Here is a 13,948-nt window from a genome sequence, read left to right as displayed (position 1 = left end):
CCATGTTGCCTGGCAAAATCCTTGTGGAGCGTTTTATAATGTCGATGGTAGCTGAACTTTCGTAAATCTGTTATTTTTTTATTGCACAGCAAGCAAATGGCAACTTTTGCTGCAATGTTTATATTAAACAATTCGTCATCATTTATGATTCTATGCGCCATTTTTCAAGAGAAAATCACTGATCACTACAAAAAAAACAACTTCTTTCTACAGAACGAGTGTTGCACTGATTGATTCCGTTTGTCTCTCTCTGTGGCTGCGCAGCAAACCATCGTACACGAGACGTCTCACGAGCATTGTCTCCCGAGCTTTCTCGCGTACATCCAGTACACAGAGCTCGCTCGTGTCAGAAAGAGACGATATATCCCTAAACGCATCGCAATATTTTCCGAATGAGAAGAAAACAAGCAAGCAACAAATCTCATGTGACATGCACAGTCGCAACGCTTGCGAATAAAAAAGCTGTGAGCGAGAGCAAACATTTTCTCGTCACACGAAAAAGCAGCGCGCGTACAGAAAGACTGCCCACATGTTTCGGATCGGGATAATCCGATGTATAAAAAAATAGGCAATAGGCGCGCATTTTAATTTAGATTTTTATTTAAATCTTAGGATTATGAAAAATTATATAAAAATGAGAGATCTGTATAATGTTTTAAATTATTACAATTTATTTCTTACTTTAAGCCAATTGAGGCTTCTTCCACTATAGCCGGATTTTTTTTAATTTGAAATATTTACTAATTGTTTTGGTTATTGTCACTTAGACGAATGATTTTATACAACGACAGGAATATGAAAAAAGTTGGGTTATCACTTCGACTTTTTTTCATCCATGTTGAAAATACCTTTTTGAATTGTTTTGAAGTGAAATATTGCTAATTTGATAAGTTCATGACGTTATTAAAGAATTTTTTATTGGAAAAGTCTGCTACCGAGCATGCTTAGAAAATAAAGCAATTGCTAGGAGATTTGTCGAGCAATTGCTTCAGGTTTGAGTTTTATTCATACCAAACTACACACCAAAAATTTTATAATTTTACACGTGCCAGAAACGCTTAAAAACCTAAAGGTTTTTTGATCCAATCATGAAAGGATCTAATTCTACATCAATTTGCATCTAAATTCAATTTTTGAACAGAATTATATGTCATAAAGATGTAAAATTATGTTTTTAAAAATAAAAGCGCAAAACGTAAGAGCTGATTCAAAAACATTGATTCCGTAAGTTTTTGAAATTTTAGTTGGTAAAATGGTGCTTAAAATAGTAAAATTTATGCCCTAACTTTTGTTTGAACTTGCTTTACATTGTTCAAACACTCTTTAGCTAAAGTGTATCAAATATATGTTTAACTGTGCCATAGTGAATTTAGAACTGTTGTGTTTGGTTAATCGTTCAAGTTAGCATTTTTTGTTAACAAAGTTCTAGAAGAAGATACGCTACAGAGATGAAAAACAATTGCAACGATGGAAGGTATCCATGGCGTAAGTTGTTCTATTGAATAAATATAAAAAACTTGTTCTCAATCGTGTTTTTTTTGTTTAGTAAATAAACCGAAAGTCACCGGGGACTGTTTAGATATCAACAACATCTAAATACAAGCGTTCTTAAGCAACAGCAAAATTTTCGGTTTTATGAACGCCCAGCTTGATCAACAGTAAGTATTTAAAATATTTTATAAATTTCCTTTTGAATACTGCTTATTATCGTCCTTCCATTTAGTTAGATAGAAGTTAGATTTGTACAAAAAAAGAACCTAATATTTACACGATGAAAACTCATTACAATTCCTTCAACATGAGAAGCCGACTATCAGTATTTATTACTTTTTTACAATTTGTGAAAAAAAAATTACCAATGAATCTACAAATCTGGTTTCTTCATTGTCAGGTATCATCATTTACTGCATTTGTTTATATCTAAATAATTAAATACCGTATGCCGAAAATTTTTCTTTTTAAATCATAAAATCATTATCTTGATTTTTTTTTAATGCGTAAACCATTCTCTTATAGTGAAATATACTAACCTTTTTCTCTATGGTCGTCTCGGATTTCCAAGATGAGAATAAATCAGTTCAAATTACTTGGTAACACCAATTCTGTAGCTCTAAATGTTTTTTTATAAAATTCATTTCCTCTTTAGACAAAATCTGCAATAAATTCATCAATGTATAAAGCTTATGCATTCAATAAATTTACCATACATACGTTACTTACCGCGACGGTTTGATTCTTCAAAATTACATTACTTTTAGGCTTGAATTTATCAAAATAAAAAAATTGAAAAAATATGAAATCGAAATAATTTACAAGAAATATTCAGGTCATCTATTCCGCTGCATACGTATGTATTGGTACAAACTTGAAAAAAAAAAACATGGAAATGCATAGACTGGTTCAGAAAAATGTTCCCATAAATCGCCAGTAAAAACTCATTGGAAAATGTACTGAGGTTAAAGAAAAACACTAGTGAATACAATATGAGTAGAAATAAAACATAAGGTTAAGTGTAGTAAATATAATTAAAAATACGTTTCAATTTTAAATTGAATCATCACATACTTATTGTTATTTCAATTAATTATCAATTATTGAACCATCTGAACTTCTGTGAATCAGCCAATAATCTTCAATACATTCAAAATCAACGAAGTGCCCTACCTGACGCAATGTTATATATGCTTTGCGCTTGGTTAGCTTTTTTTATCGTTTCTGTCAAATCGATGAACTTGGGTTTCAAATGGTCGCAAGTGATTTTACATAAACTATCTCATTTCATTTGAAAAAATTAATCAAGTTAAAAATTACCTTTAATCATGTGACTTGTCATTGTTTTCAGCATAGGGATATTCTCCAAAATATTCTCTTCAAGATTTTATAAATAAAAACATGTAGCATTTGAATTAAAATCCAAACCTCCAATTTTGCAATCTATGAAGAATTGCATTCATTAATTTTTAATAAAAAAAAAGCTCAAAGAATTGTAACGCATATTGGAAAAACCATTTGTTAAATCAAATAAGATGTTTAATGTAAATCACTTACGACCATTTGAAAACCAAATTCATTAATTTGACAAAAACGATAAAAACGCACAAATCGAGACCCGCAAGCGCGAGAACTACACAATAGCTTCGTTCAACGGTTGGTAAAAATCGGTTTCAACTGGTTTCCGTCAACTGGTAGATGTTCAACGAAACAATGTTTTGGTCGAAACTCGTCAGGTCGATGTTCAATGGAGCAAGTTGAAACTAGTGGAAACTAATCCAGCTCGGCAGCAGGATTGGTTTCGACCTGGTAGAAATCGGTCGAAGTCAATTGGAAAGAGACAGGTGATCAACTGTCAATCCATTTCTACTTGTTTCGACCCATTTCGACTAGGTTCCATTGAACAGACTTAATAATAATAATAATGAAAAAAAAATTCTGTGTTAATAATAATAAAACCTACTAGAAGCTGCGAATAAGTCAAGGGAAAAATGTCTGGAAAACTTCCTTAACATTTTTTTTACTTCCTTAATAATTAGTTTATTCTATTCTTAGAATAAAGTGAGAGTGAGCCCAGTGTTTCATTTTGTTTTTCAAATGTACATTAAATCTTATACTTTCAGATGGTTTTTTCATTGATGATATAAATATAATTTTCAATTAAACGCTGGATGAGAAATTCAATATTATTAACAACTGATCTGCTCGTGAGTACCTGTTCTGTTACAAAATAAGAGACGATAAAAACAACCAAAAAGAGCGTTTCTTCATAATAATGAAATAATTCTTTTTCAGTTGCGCTTAGATAGCAAGATGCCAGGAATCACCGTGAAAGATCCCGACCAGGACAAATTTTTTTGGGATATTGCCCACTTTCTGAAGAAACCAAGTAAACTAGGGACCAGATTACACCGAGCAAACACAACAAATTCAAAGAATTAGTCCCGACCGATTGAGTTTGGTCCGTTCCGTTGTGCGTCGCTCGTTTCATCAGAGCTCTATGGGTTGGTTCCAACTGCATTTACAGTGGCTGTCAGGAAGTGCATACGTACCACTTAAATTGACCCTTAAAACCGTCGAGCGGCTCAATATGATCGAAAAACTTTCAAAAGGTTTTTTTTTTAAATAGTTAGCGGGATCTGGACCGTTTACCGCCCAGGTCTCGATTATAATGAAACTGCTAGACTAGAGTTGTCGTAAAACGGAGTTTTGATGGTGCGAATCGTTTAGTGTTCAAATCCACTTTAAGATGGATGTACAATAAGTTTATTAATGACACAAGTGGTAATTACGTGAACAGATACTATTTATAAATCGAAGTCAACATATAGATATCAACTACATCCTCTAGCGGATTTGAAAATGTATCCCAAAATAATCATCCAAATAAGGATATGGTGGTCAGATTTTATCCAGGGTTGGCCGGTGTTAATTCCTGTACACTTGTAAACTTGAAATTTTTCAAAAATAACTTGAATTTACCCACCGCTAAACTTTAATGTTAGGAAAATCTTTTCAATTATTTAAAATTGTGCATCATTAAATTTCTTTTATAATAATGTTATTTTATTTTTATACATAACCATTGTTTAGTCCACGATATTTTTAGAAAAAAAATAGAATTATAATTTATCTTACAGAATTGAGGCCAATTTTACATATCAGATTAATCGAATTATAAAAAACGACTATTAATCGTAAAATGCATCAGGGATGATAACTTTTGAAAAACTAGATGGAAAACTTGGAAATAAAGTCTTGTTACAATATGGCGTAAATAACCAAAATTCTGAATTAGCTGATTAAAAAATAAAAAAATGCAAAATAAAATAAACGTGTGGCTTTAAAACTTTTGAATCCGAAAGCTCGTATCGTCAAACATTTGTACGACGTACTGTTTTTTCTGAAACAATCTAATTTTATGCTAAAAACGATGCTTCGCTTTTGTGCATCAAATTTGATCGAAGTTTACATCATCGATGATGTAATTTTGTGTCCAAATTTACACCAAAAACTTAATAGTGTGTAGTATGTACGATGCAATATTATATCACCAATGATCTAAATTTATGTCAATAACGATGCTACGCTTTTGTGCGTCCTACTTGACGTAAATTTACATCACTGATGATGTAATATTATGTCGAATGTGCTATTCAATTATAGCCAGAAATGTTATGTCTTCAAGCGTTTCTGTATTTTCCAGTGTAATTTTATGTCAAAAGTGATGCTTCTTTTTTGTGCATCCTTTTTGACATAAATTTACACCAAAAAATTAATAGTGTGTAGCTTGTTCTAAAAGTAAAATGGCGAGCGTGAACGTTCAGTCGTGCGTCAAGTGCAAGAAAAATATTAATTCTAGAAATGGAAAACCACTACAGTGCGATGGAAAGTGCAAACAATGGTTCCACAAGGCATGTGCATCTGTCTCCGATGCTGATTATCAGCAAATAATCACAGTTCCGGATAAATTTTGGCTTTGTGCTCCATGCAAAGAAAGCCGAAACAAAAGCAGAAGGAGTACGCTGAACATGGTGGAATGTTCTTTGTCTATACCGATATCAACCTGCAAGTCTGCTGTAGTATCGTCCAATCTGGAGGCCACAATCGATCGTATCGAGTCAAAGCTACACACTATTAATTTTTTGGTGTAAATTTATGTCAAAAAGGATGCACAAAAAAGAAGCATCACTTTTGACATAAAATTACACTGGAAAATACAGAAACGCTTGAAGACATAACATTTCTGGCTATAATTGAATAGCACATTCGACATAATATTACATCATCAGTGATGTAAATTTACGTCAAGTAGGACGCACAAAAGCGTAGCATCGTTATTGACATAAATTTAGATCATTGGTGATATAATATTGCATCGTACATACTACACACTATTAAGTTTTTGGTGTAAATTTGGACACAAAATTACATCATCGATGATGTAAACTTCGATCAAATTTGATGCACAAAAGCGAAGCATCGTTTTTAGCATAAAATTAGATTGTTTCAGAAAAAACAGTACGTCGTACAAATGTTTGACGATACGAGCTTTCGGATTCAAAAGTTTTAAAGCCACACGTTTATTTTATTTTGCATTTTTTTATTTTTTAATCAGCTAATTCAGAATTTTGGTTATTTACGCCATATTGTAACAAGACTTTATTTCCAAGTTTTCCATCTAGTTTTTCAAAAGTTATCATCCCTGATGCATTTTACGATTAATAGTCGTTTTTTATAATTCGATTAATCTGATATGTAAAATTGGCCTCAATTCTGTAAGATAAATTATAATTCTAATTTTTTTCTAAAAATATCGTGGACTAAACAATGGTTATGTATAAAAATAAAATAACATTATTATAAAAGAAATTTAATGATGCACAATTTTAAATAATTGAAAAGATTTTCCTAACATTAAAGTTTAGCGGTGGGTAAATTCAAGTTATTTTTGAAAAATTTCAAGTTTACAAGTGTACAGGAATTAACACCGGCCAACCCTGGATAAAATCTGACCACCATATCCTTATTTGGATGATTATTTTGGGATACATTTTCAAATCCGCTAGAGGATGTAGTTGATATCTATATGTTGACTTCGATTTATAAATAGTATCTGTTCACGTAATTACCACTTGTGTCATTAATAAACTTATTGTACATCCATCTTAAAGTGGATTTGAACACTAAACGATTCGCACCATCAAAACTCCGTTTTACGACAACTCTAGTCTAGCAGTTTCATTATAATCGAGACCTGGGCGGTAAACGGTCCAGATCCCGCTAACTATTTAAAAAAAAACCTTTTGAAAGTTTTTCGATCATATTGAGCCGCTCGACGGTTTTAAGGGTCAATTTAAGTGGTACGTATGCACTTCCTGACAGCCACTGTAAATGCAGTTGGAACCAACCCATAGAGCTCTGATGAAACGAGCGACGCACAACGGAACGGACCAAACTCAATCGGTCGGGACTAATTCTTTGAATTTGTTGTGTTTGCTCGGTGTAATCTGGTCCCTAGTTTACTTGGTTTCTTCAGAAAGTGGGCAATATCCCAAAAAAATTTGTCCTGGTCGGGATCTTTCACGGTGATTCCTGGCATCTTGCTATCTAAGCGCAACTGAAAAAGAATTATTTCATTATTATGAAGAAACGCTCTTTTTGGTTGTTTTTATCGTCTCTTATTTTGTAACAGAACAGGTACTCACGAGCAGATCAGTTGTTAATAATATTGAATTTCTCATCCAGCGTTTAATTGAAAATTATATTTATATCATCAATGAAAAAACCATCTGAAAGTATAAGATTTAATGTACATTTGAAAAACAAAATGAAACACTGGGCTCACTCTCACTTTATTCTAAGAATAGAATAAACTAATTATTAAGGAAGTAAAAAAAATGTTAAGGAAGTTTTCCAGACATTTTTCCCTTGACTTATTCGCAGCTTCTAGTAGGTTTTATTATTATTAACACAGAATTTTTTTTTCATTATTATTATTATTAAGTCTGTTCAATGGAACCTAGTCGAAATGGGTCGAAACAAGTAGAAATGGATTGACAGTTGATCACCTGTCTCTTTCCAATTGACTTCGACCGATTTCTACCAGGTCGAAACCAATCCTGCTGCCGAGCTGGATTAGTTTCCACTAGTTTCAACTTGCTCCATTGAACATCGACCTGACGAGTTTCGACCAAAACATTGTTTCGTTGAACATCTACCAGTTGACGGAAACCAGTTGAAACCGATTTTTACCAACCGTTGAACGAAGCTATTGTGTAGTTCTCGCGCTTGCACTGAACCAAATCTGGAAATAAAATCTACTAGGTCATTCCAATAATTTTTAAAGTTAATCGCTCATATACAAAGTAATGATTTATCCTGTACAAGTTTTTGGAAAATTCAATAAATTCTGCAAGTGTATTTTATCGATGAAAAATATACTAAAAAGTATAGGAAAATCTAATGAATACCATGAGCCTAATAATCTTAATCAAATGTATTAAAAAATTCAGTAATTTTCAAATGTTTATATTTATATAGAATTTATATTTAGCATATCTGATAAATTCACTAACAATTCGCATCGACTCGACCTCGACTGATTTGTAAGATTTGGTTTGATAAGAAAACCTGTAAAGTGGCCAAAAAAGTACTGAAAACTGTACGCACCAAGGCCGAAAAGATCGCTAGCGATGAAGGTAAGTGGAAAAACTGTTTTATTTGGCGATAATTTTAATTTTTTCTAACCCCCGTACAGCTCGCAGTATATGCAAAAAAAAACTCTACCATCCGGCCGGACAAACGCCGGAACAGTTCCAGCGGCGAACGAGGTGAAAACGGGGCAGAAACGACCATGCATTCACATCATGAACAGCAATACTTGGCGGAAAAAAACATCACTCATCCAGTTCCTCAATCATGATTGCAAAAACATAACCAATCACAACATTCCGAAGGCTGGAGGAAGAGATATCAACACCACAGAAGCAGCTACCAGGAGCCAGTTTTTTTCACCTACGGCGGAAGCGCACTAAGCCGTCGCTGATCGTATCACCATCGCCACCACCAGCGGCAACAGCAGCACCACCAGCGGCAACAGCAGCACCACCAGCGACAACAGCAGCACCACCAAATCCAAAAGCTGATATCCGCCGGTAACGTTTCTCGCATCGCATCAACCAAACTCCTGTAAGTTGTAATTTTTTCTTCTCCCACGGTGGAAGTGGAAAGGAGATATAAATAAAATATTATAATGCTTCAAGCCAAGATGTTTTATTTTTCATAACAAATCCATTTAAATATCGAAAGTAGAATTACATACATTCATTTCATTGTCTAGAATAATCATTTTTATCAAATTACGATTAAATTACTTTCATTGGAAATTCCTATAAAATTTATCGGAACGCTAAACTATATGCGCAAAATTTTGCGCTCATATATAAAAAGTATTGGATTTTCTAGTAGTGCAAAAATACTAAAATTTCCGATACTGTTTATAGCCCGATTTTGCTCAGTGTGGGTCTCGATTTGTGCGTTTTTATCGTTTTTGTCAAATTAATGAATTTGGTTTTCAAATGGTCGTAAGTGATTTACATTAAACATCTTATTTGATTTAACAAATGGTTTTTCCAATATGCGTTACAATTCTTTGAGCTTTTTTTTTATTAAAAATTAATGAATGCAATTCTTCATAGATTGCAAAATTGGAGGTTTGGATTTTAATTCAAATGCTACATGTTTTTATTTATAAAATCTTGAAGAGAATATTTTGGAGAATATCCCTATGCTGAAAACAATGACAAGTCACATGATTAAAGGTAATTTTTAACTTGATTAATTTTTTCAAATGAAATGAGATAGTTTATGTAAAATCACTTGCGACCATTTGAAACCCAAGTTCATCGATTTGACAGAAACGATAAAAAAAGCTAACCAAGCGCAAAGCATATATAACATTGCGTCAGGTAGGGCACTTCGTTGATTTTGAATGTATTGAAGATTATTGGCTGATTCACAGAAGTTCAGATGGTTCAATAATTGATAATTAATTGAAATAACAATAAGTATGTGATGATTCAATTTAAAATTGAAACGTATTTTTAATTATATTTACTACACTTAACCTTATGTTTTATTTCTACTCATATTGTATTCACTAGTGTTTTTCTTTAACCTCAGTACATTTTCCAATGAGTTTTTACTGGCGATTTATGGGAACATTTTTCTGAACCAGTCTATGCATTTCCATGTTTTTTTTTTCAAGTTTGTACCAATACATACGTATGCAGCGGAATAGATGACCTGAATATTTCTTGTAAATTATTTCGATTTCATATTTTTTCAATTTTTTTATTTTGATAAATTCAAGCCTAAAAGTAATGTAATTTTGAAGAATCAAACCGTCGCGGTAAGTAACGTATGTATGGTAAATTTATTGAATGCATAAGCTTTATACATTGATGAATTTATTGCAGATTTTGTCTAAAGAGGAAATGAATTTTATAAAAAAACATTTAGAGCTACAGAATTGGTGTTACCAAGTAATTTGAACTGATTTATTCTCATCTTGGAAATCCGAGACGACCATAGAGAAAAAGGTTAGTATATTTCACTATAAGAGAATGGTTTACGCATTAAAAAAAAATCAAGATAATGATTTTATGATTTAAAAAGAAAAATTTTCGGCATACGGTATTTAATTATTTAGATATAAACAAATGCAGTAAATGATGATACCTGACAATGAAGAAACCAGATTTGTAGATTCATTGGTAATTTTTTTTTCACAAATTGTAAAAAAGTAATAAATACTGATAGTCGGCTTCTCATGTTGAAGGAATTGTAATGAGTTTTCATCGTGTAAATATTAGGTTCTTTTTTTGTACAAATCTAACTTCTATCTAACTAAATGGAAGGACGATAATAAGCAGTATTCAAAAGGAAATTTATAAAATATTTTAAATACTTACTGTTGATCAAGCTGGGCGTTCATAAAACCGAAAATTTTGCTGTTGCTTAAGAACGCTTGTATTTAGATGTTGTTGATATCTAAACAGTCCCCGGTGACTTTCGGTTTATTTACTAAACAAAAAAAACACGATTGAGAACAAGTTTTTTATATTTATTCAATAGAACAACTTACGCCATGGATACCTTCCATCGTTGCAATTGTTTTTCATCTCTGTAGCGTATCTTCTTCTAGAACTTTGTTAACAAAAAATGCTAACTTGAACGATTAACCAAACACAACAGTTCTAAATTCACTATGGCACAGTTAAACATATATTTGATACACTTTAGCTAAAGAGTGTTTGAACAATGTAAAGCAAGTTCAAACAAAAGTTAGGGCATAAATTTTACTATTTTAAGCACCATTTTACCAACTAAAATTTCAAAAACTTACGGAATCAATGTTTTTGAATCAGCTCTTACGTTTTGCGCTTTTATTTTTAAAAACATAATTTTACATCTTTATGACATATAATTCTGTTCAAAAATTGAATTTAGATGCAAATTGATGTAGAATTAGATCCTTTCATGATTGGATCAAAAAACCTTTAGGTTTTTAAGCGTTTCTGGCACGTGTAAAATTATAAAATTTTTGGTGTGTAGACCGGCTGATAAGCTGGCAGCAGGAAGTCGTTGCGGAAGTAAGAGGAATCCAAATTACCCTTGAAGAGCTACGTACAACAACAGAAACCCTTATGGATGAACAACAGCAGCTTCGTGACAGCAACGCGTTGTTGCAAAAACAATTGGAAAACAATGAAATTGAAATTGATAGGCTGAAACAGGACAAATTTCGAAAATCCTTTGAAATATCGAATGTTCCAGCCCAGGAAGGGGAAAACTTGCTTGACATAGCAACCAAAATATGTCAGGCAATGGACGTCCCATTGGAAGCTGATGAGGTACAGGAAATCTTGAGGGCACCTAGTAATCTGTCTTTCAAGTCTAAAATTCCCCCCTCAATACAGCTTAAATTGAAGTGCAAGGAAAAAAGAGACGAGATTTTAGCTAGAAGAAGAGAAAAGAAAAATTTAACCACTGCGATATTGAACATGGCAACCGAAAATTCGCAAAATACTAACATCTACATCAACGAGGTGTTAACTAAGCGCAATCGGTACTTGTTCAAACTAGCAAGAGATCTGAAACACAAAGGCAAAATAAAATTTGCTTGGTTTAAAGAAGGCAGACTTCTAGTTAGGAAAATAGAGAAGGGCAAAGTACACGAAATATCATCCGCAATAGCACTAAATGAATTCGCTCAATGATCCTAACTTCCATCTGCCATTTACACCAAGTACCAGATCAATCTCTTCAATAGCTAATTTAAAGTTTAAAAACAACAAAAGTTTGAAGGCATTCTACTTCAACGCTAGAAGCCTTAATGAAAAACTTACCGAGCTTGAGTTCCTTTTGGATGAAACAAAATCTAAAATTGACATTCTGCTTATCTCCGAAACATGGACAAAAAAAGGTATGGAAACCGACTCAACACTACACAACTACAACTGCTATTTTGCCTCAAGGTCAAACCGCAGAGGCGGTGGTTCTGCGATTTTTGTCCATAAAGATTTCTCCAGCACCCTTCTATATTCGGCATGTGATGAGCACAACAGCATTGTCGCAGTGGAAATCAATGATCCCGAAAAAACAACACTCGTCAGCATATATCGTCCACCAGAAACTTTATCACTTCAAATAGATAGTTTCCTACAGCTGTTGGAAACTTTCTTCACGAAATGTCACTCCAAAACCGTTATTATGGTTGGCGATTTCAATTTTGACCTGCGCACATCAAACATCAACGTAGACAGATACAAGAATGCTGTACACTCCAATGGATTCTATTTCTGCAACCAACAACCTACCCGATACGAAGCCTGTTTAGACCACGTCCTCTCGAATAGAACTGACCTTGTTTTCACCATTCAGCAGCTGCAATACAATCTGTTTGACCACGATGCACTTTTTATCGAGGTTGGCCAAATTATTACTCGACCAAGAGTGACCGGTGAGTTCTATACGAGAGTCAACGAAGTTCATCTGCGAGAATACCTCTCCAACAACCCAATCGACACAAGTTCCTACCTGGATGCTGAGTCCATCTACAACTGTTTTCTCTCGCAGCTCAAAGTTGGTGTGGAGCGTTCCTCTAAAAAAGTTAAATTCACCCGAAGCAAAACCAGGAACTCAAAACCTTGGATCGATAGTGAGATGATCGATTGCATTCGCTGCAAAAACTACTGGTACTCCAAACGTCGTCGTAACCCTACCGACGATTTTCTCCGGGACATGTATGTGTCTTGGTCAAACCGGGTCACCAAAATGAAAAGAACAAAAAAGAAAGCTTATTTTGCTGGTAAATTCTCACAAGCTGGGAATGATCTCACCAAAACGTGGAACGTGATAAAGGAGATACTAGGAATAAAAAATAAGCAAACTCAACAGTTGACTTCAGCTCTTAGTACACATTCCGACAAACAACAACTACTGGATGATATCAATACCTTTTTTGTTTCTGCTTGTGAGGATTTAGCGAACAGCATACCGTATACAGCTGTTCCACCCATCGATCTGCAAACAAACTGTATTTTTGCTCTCCGACCAGTTACTATCGACGAGCTACGAAAGACGTTGTACGCAATGAAAAACTCCAATTCATCAGGATACGACGGAATCCCATCACGTATGTTAAAATCATGTTCTTCTCAACTACTTAACGGCATGGTTCATGTTGTTAACAGCTCAATTGTACAAAACTGTGTCCCCAACTCTATGAAAATATCTAAAGTAGTAGCTATACCTAAACAACCAAGAGTGAAACAGTTTGCTGATTATCGACCAATTAACATTCCCAGTGTCATTGACAAAGTTCTACAAAAAATGGTTAATAACCAATTCACAAATTACCTAGAAAACAGAAAACTGATTTCATCTCGTCAATACGGTTTTAGACGCAGTTCAAACACGGAATCAGCACTCTTTGATGTCGTGTCAGAAATACAAACGCAATGCGACAATAGAAACAAAGTTGCGGCATTGTTTTTAGACCTCAGCAAAGCCTTTGATACTTGTGACAGGCGTATTTTGCTCAGAAAACTGAATGAACTGGGTGTGAATGGATCTGCTATGGAATGGTTCAAAAGTTTCTTAAACCATAGAGCACAGTTTGTTCAAGAAGGTGAATTGAAAAGCGAGCAGAGAGAAATCCATTATGGCGTGGTTCAAGGAAGCACCCTAGGACCAACCCTTTTCAACTGTTATGTTAACAGTATTCAGAATCTCCCCTTGCGTGGAACCCTCTACATGTTTGCAGACGATATTGTTCTCGTTTATGCTGGCGCATTCCTCGATCAACTTGAACGCGGAATGAATGAAGACCTGCGAATCCTTCATAGATGGATGAACCAACATAAACTAACAGTGAATGTTTCTAATAGAG

The sequence above is a fragment of the Uranotaenia lowii genome, chromosome 1 (assembly GCF_029784155.1).
Source record: "Uranotaenia lowii strain MFRU-FL chromosome 1, ASM2978415v1, whole genome shotgun sequence".
Taxonomy (NCBI): domain Eukaryota; kingdom Metazoa; phylum Arthropoda; class Insecta; order Diptera; family Culicidae; genus Uranotaenia; species Uranotaenia lowii.
The sequence above is the reverse complement of the archived record's forward strand: the minus strand, read 5'-3'. Positions refer to the sequence as shown.